We start from the raw sequence: 8,241 nt of genomic DNA, 5'->3' as shown, positions 1-8,241 counted from the left end.
CTTTATGTCTAGATAGTCTTTTTTTAAATAGCTCCTTACAATTTAGTTTATGTTTTGTGTCTTAGGCTTCACTCTATTCCTGAGTAAATAACTACATCTGCAAGCTGCTGCATGGGTTTTAACAGATGCTAATAAAATGGGCTCCCTGGCTTTGAGTATCTAGAAAAGACTGGACGTTTTTATTCTGTAGAATGCATTGAGCTTTTTCTATTTGTAAATGTTTTAAATATTCTGTTTGAGTTTTAAAACTAAATTATGTTCATTTTATAGCTAGAAATTTTTTCACCTATCTTTGTTTAAATTATCTATAGCTTTGAGGTTTAAGTTCAGAAAGAAAACTTTAATTTCAGTCAGCCTCCTGAATCAAAGCCACACATTTTGTACCCAGTTTTCCTGTCAAGTGATTTTATTATCATTTGTCTTAAGAATAGTGTGGTAAACAACAACAACAACAAAAATGGTCCCTGAAGAATCTGGAGATTATAATTTTCATAGTTTATGCAATATTCCTTAAAAGGGTTAAAAAGCTAGAAAATAAACACTGTGGAATAAGTTATGTCAATTTTCTTCAGCCTGAGTGAAATAGTTTTGCAAGAACCTCTTAATTCTATTTGCCAAGATTCCCTACTCAATAAATAAATGCTACATTTAAAAAATTATCTAGGCTGGGTGCAGGGGCTCATACCTGTAATCCCAGCACTTTGGGAGGAGAGGCAAGAGGATCACTTGAGCCCAGGAGTTCAAGACTATACTGGGCAACATAGTGATACCATGTCTCTACTAAAAATGAAAAAAATTAGCCCGATGTGGTGGTGCTTGCCTGTGGTCCCAGCTACTTGGGAGGCCAAGGCAGGAGGTTCCTTTGTGCTGCAGAGGTCAAGGCTGCAGTAAACTGATTGTGTCACTTCACTCCAGCCTGGGTGAAGAGACCCTGTCTCAAAAAAGAAAAAAAAAACAAAACTCAGTTTTATAGCCCAGAATAGTTTTGTGACTTAAAAAAAGGGTATTTTAATAGCATGTACATATGTGAAAGTCTCAGGAATGGACTATCTAGACTTATAAATGTACATATCATCACCTAGCTCATTAGTTTACTATACGTTTGATAATGTGAGTCAGTTCCACTACTCATTGAAGTGACAACTTGACACTCTGGATTTGACCCGGAACTGTAGTATCAGCCCACCCAAGACTCCATCTGCAGAGTGGTCTGGCTTCAAGTTTTTTTGTTTTGTTTTGTTTTTTTGAGATGGAGTCTTGTTCTGTTACCCAGTCTGGAGTGCAATGTCGCGATCTCAGCTCACTGCAACCTCCACCTCCTGGGTTCAAGCAGTTATCCTGCCTCAGCCTCCTGAATAGTTGAAACTACAGATGCGTGCCACCATGCCTAATTTTTTGTATTTTTAGAGACAGGGTTTCACTGTGTTAGCCAGGATGGTCTTGAGTTCCTGTCCTTGTGATCCACCCACCTCAGCCTCCCAAAACGTTGGGATTACAGGCATGAGCCACTGCACTCAGCCTCAAGTATTTTTTTTTAATTAATCGCTCGTATAGTTAGAATTTGTTTTGTGGTTGCATGTTTATCCTGACATGACAGTGGCATATTCGGCATCATTCTACCAAAAAAATAAATAAATAAATAACTAGTTTCCAAAAGATGAGAAATAAGATTAGGCAGTGGAGCCCTAGCCAACCCCAAAGATGTATGTAAGAGTATGAGTGTATTAAACTACTTGCCACTGGTAGAGCATCTCTTCTCTCCTTTTTCAGTACGTTTTGGTATTTTTTTTTCTACTTGCAACTATTTCTCTATGTGGCTTATAATCTTAGAAAAGTTTCATATAAATGAAGTAAGATGAGCCAAACCCAAATTGCTTTTGTCTCTGAAGTATGAAGATAAAAGGCAATTAGAGAAAGAAAGTAGTTTTTCTTCAGAGAAAAACAACTTTTAAGAAGTTTTCTTTTTTTAAAAATGGAGAAAAATGTCAATTTGATTTTGTAAATAATTCTATCTTTAATGTTTTCAACATGGATGACATTACAGTATATGCCTGCACAAGTCAGGAACCTCTGTTGAAGGCTATTCTTCCATAAAGGTATCGTAGCTCATACAACTCGTTGTGACATTTTGGAAAGTTAGAGCTGTATTTTCTTCCCTTGTCATTACTTCATATATAGTGACCAGTCATGCTTTCTGAGTCCTAGGTCTGTTCAATTTACTTTTTATGTTTTGTGCTTTTTTAAAGAACCTACTTAATTTTAAAACAAGGGAGGGAATGTGAGGTAAGCAAGTGGGTGAGGCCAGGTGTTGGCCAGGAAATGTACCAGAGTCTGGCCCTCTTCTCCCTTTATACCAGCCTTAGGGTTTGGTGAGATGGATGTACCCTTAGGCTGCTCTTGAGAATAAGTGTAATCAGAGATACAGTCAATGAAGGTAGTTATTCATTTAAACAGTGTGGGGCAGGAAAAAGTTGGTGACAGAACTGCTCTATATCCAACTTTTGAGAGTCCAGCGAGCCTATGTATTCTTTGGATTCAGAAAATTTTCACGTATCTTGGAGGATAGGAAGATGTCATGGGATCCCTGGCGATCAGATGTGCTTCAATGGCTCATGCCTGTATCACAACACTTTGTGAGGCCAAGGCAGGAGGATCACTTGAGCCCAGGAGTTCAAGACCAGTTTGTGCAACATAGTGAAACCGCATCACTAGAAAATGATTTTTGTTTTTCATTAGCCAGGCGTGGTGGCACATGCCTATAGTTCCAGCTACTCAGGAGGCTGAGGGAGAGGATCCCTTGCGCTTAGGAGGTGGAGGCTGCAGTGAGCTGTGATCACACCACTGTACTCCAGCCTGGGCGACAGAGACGCTCTCTCAAGAACAGTGGGGATGGGGGAGGGATGATGACTGGTTAGCACATTTTTGATAACCAGTTAACTCCTGGCCATATTTGGATTCACCTAAGAATGACTGTGAAGCCATTTGTTGACTCCTGTGCCACAGGGAGTTGCACACATGACAATTTGGAATTGTCATGAAGTTTCAGCCAATAGTGTATGCACATGTACACACACACACACACACTCCCCCCCACCCCTTTGGTTCTTCCATTGCCGTGGTAGCAGCATCCCCAAGTGTAACCTCTGATTAATCTGCAGGGATATTCATCACATGCTGAAGATGTCAGCATCTTCAAATAATTGTATAAATAAGCATAAGAGGGACTGTGCACAGACACGTAACTATTTGATCTATGGATAAATGTCCCAAATCTTTTAAACAAATGTAGATTACAGAGAAAAAGCAAATTCGCTTTCCACTTTTTTTTTTTTTTTTTTTGAGACGGAGTTTTGCTCTTGTTACCCAGGCTGGAGTGCAATGGCACAATCACGGCTCACCGCAACCTCCGCCTCCTGAGTTCAGGCAATTCTCCTGCCTCAGCCTCCTGAGTAGCTGGGATTACAGGCACACGCCACCATGCCCAGCTAATTTTTTTTTTTTGTATTTTTAGTAGAAACAGGGTTTCACCTTGTTGACCAAGATGGTCTCGATCTCTTGACCTTGTGATCCACCCGCCTCGGCCTCCCAAAGTGCTGGGACTACAGGCTTGAGCCACCGCGCCCGGCCGCTTTCCACTTTTTCTGGTACATTGTTTGATCAGTTTTAACAGGCCTTTCCTGGTAGGTACTGCTGCTGGTTGAAAAGATCTGACATTCACGAGCTGGGCACTGAATCATGTATTTGGATCTCAATCTTCACATCAGCTCAGGGCGCTAAATAATTACATTTGCCAAGCACAGCTCGTAAGCAGTGGAAAATGGATTCCAATCCAGGTCTCAGCCTAGTGAGCCCATCTTTTTCCCACAGAACAGGGTTTCCCCAAAGTAAGGAACACTGCTACTGTATAACAAAAACCTGAGTTTTGATTTTGATTTTGCTCCCCTGCCCCACCTCCCCATTAGTCTGCAGAGACCTGGCTTCTTCCATAAAAGCGGAATATAGACATTATAATGGGTACATTAATTAAGCATGTTGTGTTGACATCTTTTCAAGCAGGTTCTCTTTATGTGGTGAGATGTAGGCTTTGTCAGCACAAAGCCTACATCTCCACTACTTGTGATATACAAAGGGAAGAGAGACCCTCTCACAATGTCTATATATTGTTCATAAAGACAACTGGCTTCATTTAGGTCTCATGCCCACTATCTGATCAAGGTCTGTACCAGGGAGGTGGAGTGCCAGAACTGGCTGGTCCGGGTAGTGTACCCACCCTAGTATGAGCCCAGCGATTTTAAGCCCTATCAGTATCACATGGAGTGATTCCTCAAGAAAGGGTGCAGTGTAGAGAAAAAGGGAGAAAATAGGACTGAACAACCACATAACCTCCTTGTAGATCACACCAGGGAAGAGTTACAGAACCAGGGTTCTAGACTGGAGGGGAGCCTTGGGTGGTAGCAATCAAAAGCTACTAGGGAGCTCACTTAGATCCTCACTGCTGGAAATAGTGTCTCCATGACACCTGGGAGTCAAGGAGGTGGGTGCCAGTGCCTTCTCTGCCATGTACTGTTAGCCAAATCATATCACCACCTTCTGCCTCTGTTTCCCAAACTGTAACGTGAGGGAGTAGGACTAGATTTCTAACTTCACTTCCAGCTGTGAAAGTCTATGATACATCTGCCCTTTCCACAGTGTGTCTATTACCTACAAGTCTTCAGAAGGGATTAAAAAATGTTGGTAAGCACCAAAGCTTTTAAGAAAGAGGAGAGAAACAGGGCTGTTTCTATTTGGATAACTTTTTTCCTCTTGTAGAGTTAATCTGATTTCTATTCTGGAGGAAAATCAATTCTCCACTTCCCTTGGTTGGAAATTAATGGCCAAGCATTAAAGAGATAGTTTGTAATTTGAGGACTTGGGATAAACATTTGCTTGGCCTTGAAGTCATCAAGTAATGACTTCTCATTAAGGATATGTATTTCTTTGAAATTAACCTTTCTGCACACCTGTTCCCCACATCAAGCATAGGCTACATTTGAGTGATTGCTTAGGATACTCACACTGAACCAGTTTTCTGGTGCTGCAAATCTGGGTCACCCTTTTGACATTCCTGAACTCTGTTTACAAATTCCCCCTCCCAGCTAGAGAACAACAGGGGTGTTTGCCTTTTAAGAGCAGCCTGTGGTAATTGACACAGCAGGAAGAGAAAGAGGTCATTGAAACAGAAAGAATAACAGCAGCTAATGCAGAGAAATAAATAAGAACTTCTCTGCATTTATCTGCCCTTGGAAACCAAAATAACTATCCTAAAAGAAAATGGGGTGGGTGTTTATGGGGGAAGGGGAACTGGAGAGCTGGAAGAGTTTGTGGGTGAAAACTTTATTAATGCTGTCTTCTGTCATAATAATAGGGAATGTTAATTTTTATTTCAGAGACCTGAGCTTTGGGAGCAGCGCGCGCGCGCGCGAGAGAGAGAGAGAGAGAGAGGAGAGGAGTTTGGTTAGGTTTATAGACCTCGTTTCTAGCCAGGTGCAGTGATTCGTGCTTGTAATCCCAACACTTTGGGAGGCCTAGGCAGAAGGATCGCTTGAGCCCAGGAGTTCAAGACCACCTTAGGCAATATAGTGAGACCCCCGTCTCTACAAAAAACATTCTTTTTAATTAGCTAGGTGTGGTAACACACGTCTATAGTCCCAGCTACTGAGGAGACTGAGGTGGGAGGATCGCTTGAGCTCAGGAGACTGAGGCTGTAGTGAGCTATGATCGCAACACTGGACTTCAGGCTGGTCAAAGGTGGATGGGGTGTGGGTATTAACGAATGTCGACATGTCATGACTGGGTCTTAAAAGAGAATGATTTCGTGACTTCCAGAACATTTATTAGAGTTTGTAATACATACCTCTTTTAGTGATTATTTGATTAATGTCTGCCTTCCCTACTAAACTGAATTCCCTGATCATAAAGCCATAAACTCCTCTGTCTATGGAGCGGGGCTCAGTGCTTCTAGAGGAGGCTTGATAAATATATATTGAGTGAAAGAATGTTAATAGATTGAAACTCAAGATTGTTTGGAAAGATACAAAGGGCATATTGCTGGCCAAAAAGATAGATTTGGGTAGGTTTCAGTATGTCAGTGGGTTTTTCATAAAGTAGACCTTCTTAACTATCTTACGAATCATGAACTAACAGCCTTCAAATCTGGCCATCTCCAGAGCCCAGTTTTCTGCTGCCAAATTGCAGCACTTAAAGAGTCACTGGGAAATGTGGGAAGGGTCTTAAGCAATAAGGCTGGTGTCTTTGTTAAAGGAAAACCCTTCACCCTTTTTCTTATTTAAAGCAACCAAGGATTCATTTTAGAGGACCAGGTCTCCCATCATCCACTGCTGTATAAATTCTCAATGGGGAATTTTTCCAATCCATTTAATACAGAAAGGGGGGCACCAACCCTCCTGGAACTGGAGGAAGCAGAGAAGACTAACTTTCTTCTAAGCCATGATGTTGCTGTTTCTCAAAACCAATTTTCCTGTAAGCTTGGAGGCTAACTTTCCAACTTTATGCTCCTCTGGAATCATTCTAATATAAAGCCTATGAGTGATTTGCTCACACTGGGAGCACAGATTGTTTAAACTTGGAAGTTTTTCTCCATGCTCCTCAGCCAAGAGGCAACCTCCTTCCCCTTTAAATTCAGAAGAACCACAGAGCCGATTCCTTTTTTGTGCCAAGGAGTTGCCTCTAATGATTAACTCTGAAAAACCAAAGCAGATGATTTTTTTCAGTTCCCTTCAAAGCATGCCAATCCTGGCCCTGCTGGAATTCCTTCCTTCACGGTCCAAATCCCTTAGGCCTGCCCAGGTATGCCTCTCCTCACAGTCTGGGACCCCCAGGAGCATCCTGGCTTTCTGGCCAGGCAAGTTTTTATAACTGCATTCAGTCCATCCCTCTAGAATGATTAAAAAAAATAATAAAATACATGGTTCACACTTACTAGGTACACCAAACTCTACAGAGTTCTATTCCTGTGAAATGTATGGTATTATCTCCATTTTGAACATAAAAATACTGATGTTGAGATTATTAGGTAGTTTGCATGGAGAGGATTACCAGCATAGATCTGTCTTACTTCCCATAGTATATAGGATGAAACTGAAGATCTGAAAGAGACTCACGTCCCCAAATCACACATACTCAGACCAGCCGATTCAGAGTGGGAGGACCAGACTTCCAGCCCAGGTCTTTTTTTAATTGTTGGTTTTAAATTTTTGTGGGGACATAGTATACATGTTTATGGGGTACATGAGATATTTTGATACAGGCATGCAATCCGTAATAATCACATCAGGGCAAATGGGATATCCATTATTTCAAGCATTTATTATTCTTTGTGTTACAAACAATCCAGTTATACTCCTTTAGTTATTTTTAAATGTACAATAAATTATTGTTGATTGTAGTCACCTTGCTGTGCAATCAAATAATATATTTTATTCATTCTAACTGTATTTTTGTACTCATTAACCATCCCCACTTCTCCCCTGCCGCACTGTCCTTCCTAACCACCCTTCCCTTCCCTGGTAACCATTGTCCTCCTCTCTATATGCATGAGTTCAGTCGTTTTAATTTTTAGCTCCCACAAATACATGAGAACATGTAAAGTTTGTCTTTCTGTGCCTGGCATATTTCATTTAACAAAATGACCTCAAGTTCCATTCCTGTTGCAATTGACAGGATCCCATTCTTTTTATGGCTTGTGAACAGTGCTACAATAAACACAGGAATGCAGATATCTTCCATATACTTATTTCCTTTCTTTTGGGTATGTACCTAACAATGATACCCAATAAATCATATAAACATATTTATGATTTTATATTATTTTAAATATAAAATTAAATATAATTTAATATAAATTTATATATAATTTATATAAACATACTTATCTAATATAAATATATATAATAAATATAGAAACATATACTATAAATATTTATATACAATAAATATTTCTGGAATATTCTACAAATGAATTGGTGAATAAACCTTGAATGCAATGCTTCAACCACTTCACATTTTTAATTAAACTATTAATTTTAAAGTAGCTATTGATTAATATACCGTTGTAAGAAATCAGAGAGAAGTTATACCTTTTGCTCGGAGTCCTCAATTATATTATTAATAATTTCCATTTCCACCAGCAGCGTATGAGGGTTCTCTTTTCTCCATATCCTTTATGTGGTGAGAAAGATAACC

This window comes from Saimiri boliviensis, chromosome 3 (assembly GCF_048565385.1).
Source record: "Saimiri boliviensis isolate mSaiBol1 chromosome 3, mSaiBol1.pri, whole genome shotgun sequence".
In the NCBI taxonomy this organism is placed as follows: domain Eukaryota; kingdom Metazoa; phylum Chordata; class Mammalia; order Primates; family Cebidae; genus Saimiri; species Saimiri boliviensis.
Note: the sequence above shows the minus strand (reverse complement) of the source record.